The sequence below is a fragment of the Aristolochia californica genome, unplaced genomic scaffold (genome assembly GCF_029961685.1).
Source record: "Aristolochia californica isolate CCGP_79_NKW_82.1479 unplaced genomic scaffold, dmAriCali1.0.hap1 SCAF_9, whole genome shotgun sequence".
Lineage (NCBI taxonomy): Eukaryota > Viridiplantae > Streptophyta > Magnoliopsida > Piperales > Aristolochiaceae > Aristolochia > Aristolochia californica.
This window is the reverse complement of record NW_027182290.1, coordinates 5,738,366-5,756,829: the sequence shown is the minus strand read 5'-3', so window position 1 is coordinate 5,756,829 and position 18,464 is coordinate 5,738,366.

Below are 18,464 nucleotides of genomic sequence, written 5' to 3'. Positions count from 1 at the left end.
TCCTCCTCAAATACCTTCCCGAATAAACTACCCCGATAATCTGAAACAGTATAAGAAGGATAGAAAATTCAAGGAGTGGGATGATGCTAATGAAATTTCTAGGTCACATATTCTTGGGGCTCTAAGTGAGACTCTCTTGATGACTTATTTTCATGTCCCCACTACAAAAGAAATTCTCGATCAGATTGAAGCTAAATATGGTAAAAAGTCATCTACTCACATCAATAATTTATGGCAAAAGTTCACTCGTGCCAAATGCGAAGAAAATGTTGATGTGAGAAAACATGTAAATGACATGCTAACCATGGAACATGAGTTACAATATCATGGTAGACCAATGGATGAAGAAACTAAAGTGGTCATCATTATCAATTCTTTACCCAAATCTCTCAAATATATTCAAGATTTTTATTCTTTGTCCAAGACAAAGTGGACTATATTTGATGTGGTTAATATGATCGACCACCAGTCTGAAAGACTTAGTCCAAGTATTGAGTTAGATAAACCTTCAGCTAGCGCTAACGTAGTTTTGCAGCCGAAGAAAAGGAATTTTAAGAAGAAGGGAAAGAACTTTCGATTTCAAAACTTCAAGGGCAAAAAGGTCAATCAACAAAGGGTTGAAGTACATGCAAATCAACATGTTTGCTTCTTCTGTAATAAGTCAGGACATATAAAGAAGTATTGTAGGGCTTTGAAAACCATGCAAAAAGGGCAACAGGAGAACACCAGTGAGTCCTTATCTCTTGAAACTTGTACTATTTATATCAAGCCTTTTAGTTGGTGAGCTGATTCTGGTGCAACTGTTCATGTTTCGAATGAGTTGCAGGGCTTCAAGGAGCTTAGAAAGATTGAGGACAAAACAAGCTTTATTTACATGGGAAATGATGAAAAGGTCATTGTGGAAGGCGTGGGAACTTACCGGCTAAAGCTTGTTGATAACAAGTTTTTTGATTTAGAAGATTGTCTTTATGCTCCTTCTATGAGAAGAAGTTTATTATTTGTATCTTGTCTTAAGAAACTTGGATTTACATTTTACTTTGGAAGTGAAAAGTTTCTTATGTTACAAGATGATAAAGTTATTTTGAGAGGTTTTCGAAATTCTAGTCTATATCAATTGCAACTTAGTGGAAATATGGTGTTCAATGTTTCTACTTCTTTGGATATTAAAGAAAATGAATTGTATTTGTGGCATTTACAACTAGGGCATATAAACAAGGATAGAATTACAAGACTTGTAACACAAGGATTATTGAAAAATCTTTCACATAATGATTTTCCTATTTGTGAGTGTTGTATATATGGGAAAATGACAAAGATACCCTTTCCATCCAAAGGCTCAAGAAGTTCTCATGTTTTAGATATTATTCATTCTGATATATGTGGACCTATGAATGTGAATACTCGTAATGGTCATTCGTATTTTATCACATTTATAGATGATTTCTCAAGATATGGAAGAGTATATTTACTACATAGAAAAAATGAGGCCTTAGATTATTTTAAAACCATCAAATTGGAGGTAGAAAATACCACATGAAGGAAGATCAAAACATTGCACACCGACAGAGATGGAGAGTATTGTTCGGAGTTATTCTCTGAATTTTGCCAGTCAAACGGGATTATCCATATGTTTAGCATGCCTTATACACCTGAACAGAATGGTATTGCTGAAAGGAGAAATCGAACCTTACTAGAGATGGTAAGATCTATGATGGCACTTGCAATTTGCCAATATCCTTTTGGGGTGAATCACTATTGACAGCTACCTATATCTCAAATAGAGTGCCTTCAAAGTCGGTTGAGAAAACACCTAATGAGGTATGGTCAGGAAAAACTCCTAGTCTTAACCATTTTAAAGTATGGGGATGTGTTGCTCATGTTTTAAAACTTGATCCTAAGGACAAATTGAAGGCTAAGACTCGAAGATGTTTATTCGTTGGGTACTCTAAACATTCGAAAGGATATAGGTTATATGATCCCAAGGAGAAGGTGATTATTGAAAGTAGACATGTAAAATTCATTGAGGATAGATTTGATTGTGATGAAGATTTAGGTATGAAGTCTCACTTGGAAGAATGTGTTGAAATGTCTTCTTCTGAATCTTTTTCTAATATAGAGAATTCCACCCAAACGGATATTCGAAGAGGGACTAGAGAAAGAAAACCTAGTCAACTCCTACCATCTTTAGATTTTTATACCTATGCTGGAGAAACTTATGAAAGAACAAGGTTGAATGAAGATGTTACTGATCCTGTCACTTATGAGGAAACACCCCTTGATGTGGATTCCGACAAGTGGAAATCGGCAATGGAAGAAGAGATGGAATCCATGTATAAAAATGAGGTTTGGAAACTTGTTGATCCTCCTACATCGGTTAAGCCCATTAAGTGCTAGTGGATTTTTACAAGGAAGAGAAATGTTGAAGGTAAAGTTGAAAGATTCAAAGCTCGTCTTGTTGCCAAGGGTTTTACTCAACTCAAGATTATGGAATATCAAGTTCAATGAAGCAATTACAGCGTATGATTTTACTCAGAATCCAGAAGATCACTGTGTTTATATAAAAACAGTGGAAGATCTCATTGTTTTTCTTACTTTATACGTAGATGATATTTTATTAGCCAGGAATGATATTCAGTTACTCCAACGTATAAAGACATGGTTGTTTCAGACATTTGATATGAAAGACCTAGGGGAAGCTTCTTATATTCTTGGCATTAAAATTCTACGGGATAGATCTTTGCGAAAACTAAGTTTGTCTCAAGAGAAGTATATTGACACTCTTCTGGATCGGTTTCACATGTCTAATTGTATACAAGGTAAAGTACCTTATGATAGCACTAAAAATATGAGCCATGTGGATTGTCCTTCTCGCATCAAAGATAAGTTAGACGAATCTAAGAATCCATACGCTTCTGTTGTGGGAGTTTTATGTATGCTCTTATATGTACAAGACCTGATCTTGCTTATGCTGTTGGGATTCTTAGCCGGTTTCAGGCTAATCCAGGTTTCACTCACTGGGAAAGGGTAAAATGGGTAAATGCGCTTTCTAAAACGAACAAAGTCATATGCTTTGACTTATCAAGCGGACAAGTTGGAATTGGTTGGTTATTCCGACTCAGATTATCAAGGATGTATTGATACCCGAAAGTTTACTTCTAGTTTTATCTTTAAGTTTGGCGGAGGTGCTATTTCTTGGAAAAGCAAGAAGCAAGACTGTGTCGCGCAATCAACCATGGAGGCAGAATATATGGCTATGAACTTAGCTACAAAGGAGGTTGTCTATCTTCGCAAATTCTTGCAAAGTCTTCTAGTGGTAGACTGTGTGGAGCGACCTATTCCTCTCTTTTGTGATAATGCATCTGTTATTGCTATCATGAAAGATCCGAAGTGTCACTCCAAGGCTAAACATATCGAAGGGAAATACCACTACATACGAGACATGCTGAGGAAGGAGGAAGTTGTTATTTATAAGATATCTTCTCCGGATAACTTAGCTGATCAACTAACCAAGTGTCTTCCCGTGACCAGTTTCACTTTCCATGTGGGGAACATGGGTTTGATTTGTTTATAATTGATGAGACCAAGTGGGAGAACATTGTTTTGTATGCATTATGGTCTCAATGATTTGTAATACTATGTATGTCATGACATTGTAATTTATATTCCATGGAATGATTTTGAAAGAATGCATATGCTTTTGTGTGATAATATGAGTACTCAGTGTATGCCTTGAGATTCAGCTTCCCTATTAGGTATGCACTTGTATGTGTATATGTGAGGGTCTCAATAGGGAATGACGGTTGAGTCTCTAAATTGTCCAGGCCAATGGGACTGCATAGGCACAGTTTCCTTTATGGCTAATACTCATGCTGGTATGGAGTTTTACCCTGGGCTCCTCAGGTATTGGGTATGCTATGGACGGTGAGATGCCTTGATGTCCACCTTTTCTATTAGGTATATACTTATATGTATATACGGAAGGGTCTCAATAGGAAGGTAGGTTTGGATGTCTAAATTATTCAGACTTATGGTACTGATTAGGCACAGTTACCTTAGTGGCTAATACTCGAATTGGTACAGAGCTTTACCCTGAGTGCAGATCCGAGTATGCTATGAATAGAGACCGCTGAACCGGCAAATTTGACAAGTATGGATTTGGTTTATTCCCCAGCCTTGGATATCTAAGATATATATTGTGTAGGCCCGGGTTAACTACACATGTATATTAAAGTGTTTAAGGTAATGCCTATGGTCATGGTATGGTTTTATGTGTCAAGATTGATTTTTCATGTTTTTTTCGAAAATCAGAATTTGAAATGGATTTGAAACCAAGTGGGAGTTTGTTGGAATTATGGTTTCAAATATATTATTTATAAAATTAAATTACCATGATATTAGAGGCATGGGGCCCACTTCTGGATTGTTGGAAGATTATCCCGATGGCATCTAATACTTCATTCCAAAAACAAAAACGCAGAACAGTGCATGCTAGCCGTAGAAATAATCCGATTTCGGAAATTCTGTCGCTGGTTCTCGGTCTCTTATTAAGGTAGATTGATTTATTTTTGGGTTTTTTACCAAAATACCCAATTTCAAAAACATATTTCGAGAAACGACGACACTATGAACTTATTTTAAAAAATATCCAACTTTGACCGATCCATTGTACATGTGTACAGCTAAAGGTGAAACATAAGCTTTGACTGTTTACATATCACCACATCATCAGTACAGTGTGAGTAGCCGAACACATTGACTGCTATGTCACTATTTTGACATGTCATCTACCATGTAAGCTACCACATCATTAAATGATAAAAAAATCAATTAAAAATATTTAACCCTTAGGCCAAAGAGATTCCAAAAGAGACTACAGAGAAATCCCTAATGAATAATCAATCTTATCACACGCTCGAAGAGCTGGAGGCGAAGCTCTCAAATAAAAACCCCGAATCCAAGCTGGCGACTGTGGCAACGCCTCCGCTGGACATAGCCCATTTCAAATCTCTGAAATAAAATATCTTCCTCGCCCGAGACAAATTGGAGCAAGAGAAAGACGGAAAAGCTTCGAAAACAGGAGGGTTAAATATTTTAATCGATAATAAATGGAGTTAAATAAGTAAGAGTTAATGTTTTTAATTATTTAATAGATTTTTTAATAATTTATTATTTTAGATATAAGGTAATAAAAAGTGTATTCATAAATTTTATTTTTAAAATAAAAACAAATTATTCAATTTTTTTAACATTTAATGATGTGGCAACTTATGTGGCAGATGACGTGTCAGAATAATGATGTGGCAGTCGATGTGTTCATCTACTCACACTGGATTGATGATGTGGTGACATGTAAGCAGTCAAAACTTATGTGCCACCTTTGATTGTACACGTATAGTAGACCGGTCAAAGTTGGGTATTTTTCAAAATAATTTCATAGCGTCGTCGTTTCTTGAAATATGTTTTTGAAATTGGGAATTTTGGTAAAAAAACTTTTTATTTTTCAAAAAAATTCCTTCACTCTGCTGCTACTTATTTTCGGAATAGTTGATCCTTCGGTCGCTACTGTCTCTCCGCTAGTTCCGCTAATTAATCCTCTCTCCACCAGCTTGGTTGCCGCTTCGGGAGGATGAAGATGTTGGCTGATTGATCTCATCGCGATGCCATTTCTGGACAATGAATCAGCCAGCTCTGTTTGGAAACAAGCGTCACGGGACAAACGACACTGTTTCTGAATTAAAATCTGGCCAAGATAGGTAGCATGATTTTAATCCAGCGCTTGCTGAGACTCGGATTGGACTCACCCGAGTCAAGCCAGCAATCCAGCGACCCGTGGATCACTTGGTTTTGTTCCTCGGACTGAGTCAACCCAGTCCAAGTCAACTCGGGTCCGGTTCAACTTGACTCGGCCTACTTTTTTTTTACCTCTGTTATACAGGTCGAGTCTCTACACATATTTCTTCCACGACTCAGCTATATTGGTCTACTATTTGACTAGGCTCGACTTGGTTCCTTATCTCCGACTGGATTATTATTTTGAAGTATTAGCAGCTTATTCCTTAGTCAATATATTATTTGGTGCATAGACTCGCAATAGATTGGATTTTCATTATTTAGTATGTGTTATTGGGCCCAGACCCATTTTAGCTGCTACTATTGGGGAGTTAGTCAACATTGAAGTTGAAGTTGAACTTAGTCTTCAAATTTAAGGCAATGATTTGATTCAACTTCAACTCTTCCTTGGGTATTAGTGTAGATGAGTTCAAGTGCACTAGAAGACAAATTCCACTGTTAGTGTCCCAAAATGAAATATATGATGTAAACAAGAAATCAGTAATTTTTTATAATATACTTAAATAGAACATATATTAAACATATAATTAACCAAAATAAGTATGGTTATTACACTAATAAGTTATTTAATGTAGTATTAAAATATATAATATACTAATTAATGAAATACTATATTATATTAATTAATTATTATAGTTTGTTATAAAATAATATAATAATTATGTGAGACTGTAATAAATCATAAAAATAAATAAATAAATAAAGTAAAAAATAACATAAGCGAATACAATAAATAAATAAATTAATTTTTTTAATAACTTAAGATAAATTTTAACATTGAAAACCACTAATTTAATACAGTAATAAATAAATAAAAATAATAAATAAATAAATATATTAATTTATAAATAACACGATATATATTTTTATATATTATTAATTAATAATATATTGCCACAAAATTTAAAACCATTGGTTTAATTAATTATAGCAATGGGATAATTAAACTAAAATAATTGATCAAATGTTTACTTTAAGAATATTTTAATTACGACTATTAAATCACTAATTTAATATAGTAATTAAAAAATGAATATACTAAATAAATAAAAATAATTATTTTATTAATAACAGAAGATGGACCATTTTAAATAATAAATATAATGAATAAATAACATTGGTTTAATTTTTCCTAACTTATGAAAAATGAAATCACAACGTTGTCTTCCTCACGACGCCAATAATGGCAAGGAGACAACGGCTGGCATGCATGCAACGGTGGCGCTCCTACGATATGCCAGAGGCGACGGTACATTGGAGGCCCTGCAACAAAGATGCTTCAATTGGGTGCTCTACGACAGATCGGCGGCAGGCAACTGCGATGGAGGCTCAGTGATGGCGGCTCTGCGATAGAGACCGAGAGGGAGTAGAGAGAGGAGACGAGAGAGGGAGAAGGGAGAGGGAGTGCGAAGACGAGAGAAAGAAAAGAGCAGAAGAAAAAAAATTGGGTGATGAGGGCCGAGAGGGAGAAGAGAGTGCGAGACAGAGTCCAACATTTCGACGCGTCCCCAACGATTCAAGTGGATGATTCAAAAATTTGGGTTGAATCACGATTCCAAGATTTTAGCCTAAGATGATTACCTGCATCTTTGAGATGACGCTAGCACTGGTGCACCACTAACAGCCTAATTGAATGAACTATGTAATACACGTGAACTTCATTGTCGACTAACACCCTCCCCCCCCCCCCCCCATTGTGTCTCTTTGGCCAGGACATTATTATTCAGGACATCTCAATTGTTGATTGTTGTCAGCATTGGTACTTCTGATGAAGAAGAATGTACATGGTGGCCCCAAAATATTATATTCTAGGTAATTACCTGTTACACCCCTTAATTGAGAGTCGGTGTCCTGTGGAGAGAACACAGTGATGGAGGAGTTTATTACACTTCTGAGCAATGCCTATAGACCCACTACCTACAGAAGATAGTAGTTTGGCCAACATCCAACATGAGTTATTTGACTGGAATATGGAGTGATGTCTTACGGTTAGGAGTGATTTTACTCTCTCATATTATGCCAACTAGGCCTCTTGGTAGAGACTACCAGCTTGAGGAGGAGTGTTGGAAGATATAGTGCATTGCCATTTTATACGGGAAGATCTTATACACCATTTGCAGTAAGTTGGGTGTTCATGATGTTCTTTCACCCCTTCAGCTTGAGGGGAAGTGTTGGAAGATGGACTCAAGCCCACATAACTAAGGAAGACCCACACATCCAAGCATGTTAGAAGATGGACTCAAGCCCATAAGACCAAGGAGGGCACATACATCCAAGAGATGTGGAAGATGGGCTCAAGGCCCATAGGCATCTCGTAGAGATGACATTGATGAAATTAGGTTAAATTCTAAGGGTATTATTGTTATATTTTAGTTTTATCAATCTATAAATTAAGGTTTAGGGGGAGGGTTAGGACATAAGTCCATAACCTCTAATTCCTCCTGTTTTCTCCCAGTGAATGTCTCTCTCTTTTTCTCCATGAGCTAAATCCATGGAGTCCTGAAAATAAACACCCCAATAATTTGAAAAAGGAGAAACATATTCAATCTTCTTTATTTGAATTAGTAAAGTGAGATAAGGTGCTATTTGAGTACTTTACCCTAAAAAATCACTATACACATTCAATGGTAGAATACCAAATCATTTGAATGAACTTTCAAGTAAATTAAATTTATAATACATATTAAGATTCATAACCAATGGTAATTTGTTATGGGATATACCAAATTAATCATGCTACTTTATAGTTTTTAGGTCACTTGTCGGATATAGGAAGCCATATTAGAGAGAGAGAGAGAGAGAGAGAGAGAGAGAGAGAGAGAGTGTTTGTGTGAGTTTGTTTCTGTATATAATAAAGATATTGAGAAGCATCCACATTCAGTTTTTGTCCACCTAGATTGTTTATATGTTCAGATATATCAATTATGGAAAGGTTAAAAAGTTTACTAGCGAATCAAACAACTAGATTAAACATGGGCAATAAGAGTTATAGTGGATGGATTGTGTTCCTTGAAAGCTTATTCAGACTGTTATAGTACAAATCACTTGATTTTAGAGCATGAGGTATATTATTAGTATTTTTAAACATAATTGCACATAATTATTTTACTACAATACCATAGAAATATTGATATTACGGTCATCCCTAGAAATTTTGAGACTACTTATTAACTTTTTTGATAATTGATCTTGCTTTAGAAACGACATTGAACCTATGCCTTTATTACTCACCTATTTCACATAAAAGGGCATTGAAGAACTGGTAAGTAAGAGTCTTACATGAGTTTCACAACAAGAAGTGTCATGGAATCATAATTATTATGATACAGTCTAAAAGGAGTCTCAAGGGAAGGAGGTCTCAGAAAAGAATTTTAATTAAAAGTTTTTTAGTTATATTAGTCTTTTATTCTTGTTCGATTCTTTAATTGTTCTAGAACTTCTCTTAGTGGTCGACATTGAGTATAAATGGGACATGGGTAGTTTAACTGAAATCTCATTGTATTTGTTTCTTCTATTATAAATAGAGGGTCATTATACCCAGTTATAATCAAGTCAATCAATTATTCATCTTTTCCAAAAATTCAACATGGTATCAGAGCATATTAACATCAATTTAAAAATGATGTGTTTCTCTCTCATAATTAGGTTTTAATGTATCTTAATCTGTTGTTACCCTAGTTTATTTTGTCCTTTGCCCCCAAATTAATTTTTTTCTTTCACCTTGTGAGACTCTACGTTCAATTTCTCAATTTGTGCATCCCCACTAGAAACTTGGGATGGTACATACTTGTTTGAGATTTACTAGCATGTGAAATGTGTGAAATTGTTGATCAATATATCTTACTTTAAGAACATATGAAGTTGAATATTTTGGTATGAAATTAACTAATAAGAACTTTATTTAGTATGTAATCTAACTTATTTGGATTGTTTTTTATTTAGGGGTGTTTGACTTGCGTGTGGAATTTTATATTACATAGTCAAATGTACTTAGACTTGTGTTCATTGTATAGGTTCCCAATATGTAAGGTAGAAATAATATAAAAGTAGGCATTTAATAGTAGAGATGTTAAAGAAATTTTACATGAAGATAGGATAATCTTTTGTGACTTTTATTTTTCCTATTTAACAAATAATCTTAGTTGAGAGCATTTTTTTAGTTATTTATTATGTTAGTAAAGTTACATATCTATTTTTGTGTACCAATCAGTTCCTACACTTTCCATAAGGTTTCCCTATACATAAACCAAACATACGTTTTACGTGGATGCTGTGGAATAAGTGATTATACCCAAATACTTGTGTTACACATCTATAGGAACTTGACATAATAGCATTAAAGTACTGGAGAAGTCATAAGGCTACTCAACATGCAGAAGCCATGGACCACAAATTTACTTAATGCTATTTATCTTCATAAGTTCCCAAGTATAGATATATAAGACTTGGGTTGTATTTGGAACACAAAAATTGGAGCGAAAAGAAAAAGAGAGAAAAGGAAGAGAAAGAGAAAGGGAAAAAAAAGGAAAGAGGGTTTCTTTTCTCTTACTTGGATGCACGAGGAAAATGGGATAGAAAATGAAAGAGAAAACATAGTTTCTCTTCTTTAGATGCACAAGGGAAATGGAAAAAAAAAATTTAGTAATTGCTTAAAATTTTGACGATAAAATTTTTCTCTCTTATTTTTTTCTTTGTCTCTCAAAATTCCTTTTTTTTTTGGAGAAAGATCCTTAACCAAGAGAGAAAGTAAGTTTCTCTCATTTCTTTTCTCTTAAAAAATCTATGCTACCAAAAACTGGAAAATGACTCTGTCTGCTTTTCTTTTCTTTTCTATGGATTCCAAATATGCCCTTAACATAATTCACCAGTGATAATTAATAACATAATGAGAAAAAATCAATTTTAAGGAGGGATTTTTTTATCAACAAGATACCATTGGATGCATCAAAAGATACCTCCTCAAAAGAGAGATCAAAATTAAGATATAAAATTTCGAACTTAAAAATTTGATGAAGTTGATGAATTTATAATATTCTAAAAGGTTGATGTACAAGCCTTAACCGTATGACAAGCAAAATATGGAATAAAATATGCCAAAAACTTGGACTGCTAATCCCACAAACTTGATAGAAAATAACTAAAGATGTCAAAATAACTGAGAAAAGTATGACAACATTTGATGTACCATAAATTAAAATATTGTTTAAAAGCAATTCAACAAGGCATTCTCTATAGAAAAGGTTTAAAGTTCATTTGTGATCACGTAGAAGCCACTATTGACTGTTTTTGCCCATATGTGTCCCAAGGTTACTCAACTCCTTTGCACGTCAAGAGTTATCTTGGAGACGCATATTGGCAAAAACATATTGTAACAACATTGGATCACAACAAACAAATTTTACTTGTTTTACATATAAAATGATTTATTTTCATTCATACAATTTTGTTCAAACGGATCTTTTATTTCAATGGCAATAAGATAGTATTTTGGAAAGAAAGAACATTTTATGTACTTTGATTATGTACAATTAAACTTTTAAATGTCTTAGGTGGTCCTAATTTTACCTTAATCCAAAGTAAGCAACAAAAAAAATCTTTAGTCAGATCATTCTCTACCTTTAACTTGACAAGTTAGGAAGCAAAATATGGTATATATATCATCACTATAATGAAAACTACACAAACCAATTCATATCTAACCAAAATAAAATCTATATAATTATATATATACAAGCACACACAAAAATGGAAAAGGTTGTCCAAATTTATTGACAAAATCAAATATCTATATAATACAAATTAAAATACTAAAGACTTCATAGCCAGTCTTCTTAATAGTTTGTTTAACTAAATATGTAACATTATATATATGTTCTTTAGAGTTGAGATGACAAGAAGTTTAGTATGCTTACAAACTAGTATCTTGTAGAATATTAAATCATTCATACACATTCAATGGAATTAGTAAAAAAAACTCTATAGATGGCTAAAAAAGGAGATTATATAGATTCACAATCATAGAATTGTTATCTAAAATTATTCATGAGAAAAATGTATAATCGAGGAAAATGTCATTTCTCATATAAATATAGCAAAAACTTGCAATTTTATGTCAGAATATAGGAAGTCATATTACACACACACAGAGTGTGTGTGTGTGTGTGTGTGTGTGTGTGTGTGTGTGTGTGTGTGTGTGTGTGTTTCTATATATAATAAAGATACTGAGAAGCATCCACATTGGCCTCCAAAACATGAGTTTTTGTTCACCTAGATTGTTTATATGTTTAAATATATCTGTTGGGTGATATGATGTAATTAGGGTGGCACTAATGTAATTAGTTTATATTTTCTGTCTCTTATTCACTCTTATTAGGGTGAAGGGTATACATGTAATATTGATACTTTTGATACCTATAAATATGACTTATAGGGGAGGGTTTGGCCTACGTCCAAAACCTAATTTCCTATCCCCTCTTTGGATGTGTACCATATTTTTATCCTCTCTTTCTCTTGTCTCTTCTTTCTTCTTCCTTCTCATCTATGGAATCCTAAAAATCAACATAGTATCAAAGCTGAGATTTTCAGGATTTTCAGGATCTCTTCTATGTTGCTTATTGTTGTTGTTGCTGATTGATCAGTTTGTTACTGTATCTGGGTGATTTTTTGGAAATCTTTTGCCGAGTTATCTACCTGGCCATTAATTTCCATCATTTAGCATACTTCTATTATGGAAGTTATTTCTGGGTCCTCCATATCGAGTTTCATTTTCTGAAACATTTTTTCTGATGCGTTGTCCAAGTTGATTACAGCTACTGCTACAAAGCTGCTCCTCTGGGATCGCTAGTTCATGACTGGCAACCACGACGATCCCTCTCTGTCTTTGTCGCTCATCCCACTCTGTTCGAAAATGGGGAAGAAGACGACATCGGGTACTCTATTTTAATTCTGGTAAGTTACTATTGTCGATTCTAGTTGCTAACTTCTCTAGCTGGAATTGCTTCTCCACTGGCAAGCCAAAACTATCTCAGTCAGTTTTTTGTTCCATCACTATGTTACTGATCATCTGAAACTGTTTCTGCCAGATCGTTACTGCATCACGGGGAAGAATGAGACATTGGTTCCACTCGTTGGTTGGCATCTTCATTCGAAAACCTTCCATATTACTACTAGTTTTCCTCTGTTTATTTCTCTTAAACAAAATCTCCTCTGCTAGATTGATTTTGTACTGGAAAAGTTCTCAGAAACTTTCTGCTAGTAGGAGTTATCACTGGTCGAAAAGTTTCCTTCATTTTTATTTAGTCATTGTTGACTATCTTTGAAAATATTTTTCGACAATTCCTTTGGTCATCTCTTCGTTGGACTTCCATACCCAGTTGTTGTCCCACTCTGTTCGAAGATCTCTTAATTTGTTGGTTGGTTGATATCTTTCCGAACTACTCTTATTTTTGAGTCTTTGTTTGCTAGATTATTTTTGTCCTGTCGATTCTGCTCTCTGATTTTTCCTCTTTGTTCGGTGCAGCGGGGAAGAAGCTACAGTTAAAAAATTAAAAATTACGTAAGTTAGGAAATTAGGTTATAATCAAGCACTAGGTTGAGTATGTTCTGATCGAGACCCGACCCGAGAGTTATCTATTTTGTCGGGTTAACCCAATGGGCGGGCGCTGACTCATTCTGTGCCGCTTAGGGTTAACTCAACGGGTCGAGTCAACCGAGTCAACTCGATGAGTCAACTCAGGTCTGGATCAACCTGACTTGGCCAACTTATTTCCTGCCTCGGTTATAAGGGTTCGGGTCACAAAATTTATACCTATTTTCCCTGAGACTCCGCTATATTGGTCTGATATCTTACTCGGTTTGACTCGGTTCTGTATCTCCGATTGGATTAATATCTTGGATTATTACTCGATTCCAACATACTATTTGGCGCAACTTCCTTACTTACTGATGGACTCACAACGAATTATTTCATGTTTCCTTATTACTCTTAAGGACTTCTATTATTTATCGATTTATCCACTACTATACAACTGCACATGTGGTGCATGTTATTTGGGCATTGGTCCATTTCCATTGTTGCTATTGTGTCTCTTTGATTGATACATTATTTATGAAGAAGAACTCCTCGGTTGCTTGCCTTGGGTTCATTATTTGCTGACTATTGTCAGCATTGGTTCATCTTATGCGGAATTTGAATTTCTTAGAAAAATAAAACACATGGTGGCCTCAACATCTTATCTTCCTCTTTACCCATTACCCTTTGGCAATCTTTCTTCTACCATCCTTTATTTGACTCTCACTTACCCTTAATGGCCAACCTTGTTGGAGGATTGTTTTGGTTGGTCCCTTATACTTATATGGGTGTTTTAGTCCATTGAGACTTCTTATTGGTACCCGTGGGACTTTTATCGCCGTCTTGTGAATGACAAACATTACCCACTTTAGTGATTATTATCACTATATTTGTTCGAAATCCTTGAGTTTGGTTTCGACTTATGTTTTATCACTCATTTCTACCCTTTGAGAGTTTGTACCCGGTGACGTACTTATACTTGTGTCATTGTGATGGAGGAGTTTATTAATACATCTATGTTATTTGGTTCAAGGTGGGATCACTGCCATTACCTCCTAGCTTGAGGGGGAGTGTTGGAGGATATGAAGTAATTAGGCTGGCACCAATGTAATTAATTTATATTTTCTGTCTCTTATTCACTCTTATTAGGGTGAAGGGTATACATGTAATATTGATACTTTTGATACTTATAAATATGACTTATTATGGGGGAGGGTTTGGCCTAAGTCCAAAACCCTAATTTCCTATCCTTTCTTTGGACATGTACCGTATTTCTATCCTCTCTTTTTCTTCTTTGTTCTTCCTTCTTCCTTCTCTCTTTTTCCTAAAGCTATCATCTATGGAATCCTGAAAATTAACAATATCAATTGTGGAAAGGTTACAAAGTTTACTAGGGAATAAAAAAACTAGAATAAACTTTTACAATATGAGTTAGAGTGGATGGATTGTGTTCCTTGAAACTTATTGAGACTGTTAGGGTACAAAACAACTAATTTTAGAGCATGAGGTATATTATTAGTATTTTTAAACATAATTACACATAATTATGATACTACTCTCTTAGAAATTTTGATATTACAATCACCCCTAGAAATTCTCAAACAACTTATTAACTTGTTAGAGAATTGATCTTGCTTTAGAAACCACATTGAATGTACCCCTTTTATACTCATCTATTTCACATAAAATGTTATTGAAGAACTGGTATGAAAGAGTCTTACATGAATCTCATAGGAAGAAGTTTCATGGAGCCATAATTAATATGGTAGAGTCTAAGAGGAGTCTTAAGAGAGGAGGTCTCACAAAAGAATTTCAGTTAAAACTGTTTTAGGTATGTTAGTCTTCTATTCTTGTCCGATTATTGAATTGTTCTAGGACTTAACATAGTGGTTGACATTGAGTGTAACTCAAACATGGGTAGTTTAATTGTAATTTCATTCTACTTGTTTCTTCTAAAATAAATAGAGGCTCATTATACCCAGTTATAATCAACTCAATAAATTATTCATCTTTTCCAAAAATTCAACATGGTTAAAGCACGTTAACGTCAATTTACAAATGATGTGTTTCTCTCTCATATTTTTATCTTAATTATTTAGTATTTGGAAGGTAATTTAGAGTGTCAAATTTATAAAGCAAGTAATCCTTGCATTGTTCTTGGACAAGATTGTGTAAACAAACCCAAAACTCATTTATCATTTGTTCTAAGCTAGTGTGTCTATTGGTAAAGTATGAGTTTGTCTAAACTAGGGATGGGCACAAGTCGGTTTTAATAGGAAATCCAACCTGACCAGACCTGTGGGATGTATTTACATAATGTATTTTAAAAAATCATATATAAGTTTAACAAGAAACATATTTTTTATTAATTTTGTTGTTAGAGATCAATTTAAAAATTATAAATAGATGGTTACAAAAAATTATTGTAGGTTTCATGTGATTTAATTTTACTATTTTCCTTCTCCACCTTGTGGAACTCAACTAGAAATCCATCGCTACTAGAACCAACTCTTGACAATCCATTATGAAAACCCATCATAGGCTAGGGATGCGGTTGAATTTCCAAATTGATAACGGGTTTTTGTGGGAACACGTTTTAGGATAAGTTCATAACCCAACTTGAAGCAAACTTGAGCCCACCCCTAGGTGGAAGAGAGTTGTATACTCACTTGGTCTAAGATACTTGTTGTTATTGAGTTGTTGTATTTTGGCTTATGTAGTCAAAGAACTAAAAGTAGGCTTGTGTGGCCTAGAGTTGTAATTGGTCGATGTGGCATTTGTAAGTGTCTTGCATATCTAATTAGTGGTCGATTTGTAATATTGGAGAAACCTTGTGAGTGAATTAACAACCTGATTGGGGTTGTGAACTATTATAAAATTAGTGTCTTTTTGGTTGATATTATGTTAATATTAGCTAATTTAATTTAATTTAATTATTTAAATATTTTTACAAAATTAGATATAAGTATTTAATTAATTTATTATTACATGTTTATTTATTTTATTAAATATAGTTATTATAAATGTAGGAATTTAATGTTATTTGATTATTATTATATAAATCAAAGTGCGCTTACTCCATGGACAACTACAATCAAAGCCGAACTGAGAAAATCGATGCTGAATCGAAGTGGAAATTTAGAAATCGAAGCCCAATGTCAAAATCGAAGAAAACCAAAACTGAATTAGGGGAAATCGCAGGAAATCGGAGGAAATTTTGGGGGAAAAGATATGAGCGAGAGGGAGAAGGGAGTGAGATGCCGCAAGGGGAAAAGAGGGAGAAGAGATAGAGAGAAGAGAGGGAGGCCGAGAGGGATAAGAGAGAGGGAGAAACGAGCGAGAGGTTCAGAGGGATAATGAGTTCGAGATGGAGAAGGGTGCCAGAAGGACACTCGCAGCGAGAGACGGAGGTAGCAGAGAGGGAGACCGGAGAGAGACGACGGATACGAGAGAGCGAGCAGAGAGCTCGGGCTTCACGGAGACGACAGAGGGCTGCGGGAATGAGAGTGTCTGTGTGCGGGAATGAAACTATCGAAATGAAAAAAAAAAAACAGAGACAGTCGAGCCAGAGAGAGCCCGTGCGAGAGAGTCAAGTGGATGATTCTCAAAATCGGGTGGAAAGCATTTTTCGCCCGTTACTCTTGAGACATGAACTTTTGGTTCATGTATATTCATGTACATGACATGAATTTTGGCGCCCCCTAACGACATCAGGACATGAACTGTGTAATGCGCTTGAAGATCATGTCCTGAGTCATGCCCCCCCCCCCCCCTAAGGGGGGGTTAATCCACAATGAAGTGGAATGAATTCCCCCCGCATTACCTATTTCATCCCATTTATGGTGTTAGTCCAGAATGAATTGACTTGAAGTGAGATAACACTGTTTCATCTCCTCAAGCAAAAACGACGGAATTCTGTTTCCGCCCTTTTTTTCAAGTCATCGAATTACCACGAGCGACGGCGTCACTTCTTCCGCCCCCCCCCCCCGAAACTAAAAAATCACCCTCATTTCCTTTCTCCTCTCCTCTCGCTCAGCCTTCGTCTCTGGACGAAAATTTTTGCCCGACTTCGTCTCTGCTCGCTTTGCTCCTCTCGCTCGACTCTCGTTTGCTCCTCTCGCTCGGTGCTCGTCTTCGTTCTCTGCTCCCTCTGTCTTGTTATCTCTCGTTTTTGCCCCATCTCCCTCTCTCGTCTCTTTCTCTCTCGGCCTTTCTCTTCCCTCTCCCTCTCTCGTCTCCTTCTCTCTTTTCCCTCTCGGCCTCCATCTCTTTTCACTCTCGGCCTCCCTCTTCCTTCTCGTTCTCGCTCTTCTCTTTCCTCCTCCCCCGATTTCCTTTGATTTAACCTATTCCGGTTTCGAATTCCTTCGATTTCCTTCAATCTTCTTTGATTTTCGACGGTTAGGCGTCGATTTCTTCCATTGGGCTTACATTTCCCCATTCAGCGGTGATTTCCCCCAAATTTCATAAGGTAATCCGAAACCCTAATTTTTTTCAACTAATTTAGTTTTGTGTTTGAGTTAATTTAAATTTTTGTGCGTAATTTATCTTGATTGTAGCCAAATTAATTCCAATAATATCACATTCATTGAAGCTGAGATACAAAACGTTCATTAATAAATAATACAGATTCGCTCACTTGTTTCCTGTGCATGAGAGTTGATAGCTCAAGTGACTGTTTAAGAACTTGACAACCCATCAAGCATGCTGTCAGTTCATGGCATATTTCTGGGACCATGCCCTTGCAGTTTCCTCATAACGGGTTCTTTAGATGCAGTGAGTTCCCCTCCCTACTTTTTCCCCTTGACTAACTCATTTCCATACAGTTTTCAAGAGAGTAAATTCTCTTGCAACTTTTCCTTTGCACTAACAATGCTCCTATTAGAGGGTGACACCCAGTTGGCCATACGTTGGGTAAGACCATGAACCCAAAACGAACCATCCAATATTAATTGGTTCTACCCATTCGCTTGGTAAAATCATGAAACCAAAGCAAAGCATCTGCATTTAGCTGTTCCACATTTCCCAATGCAAGTCTTGCCAA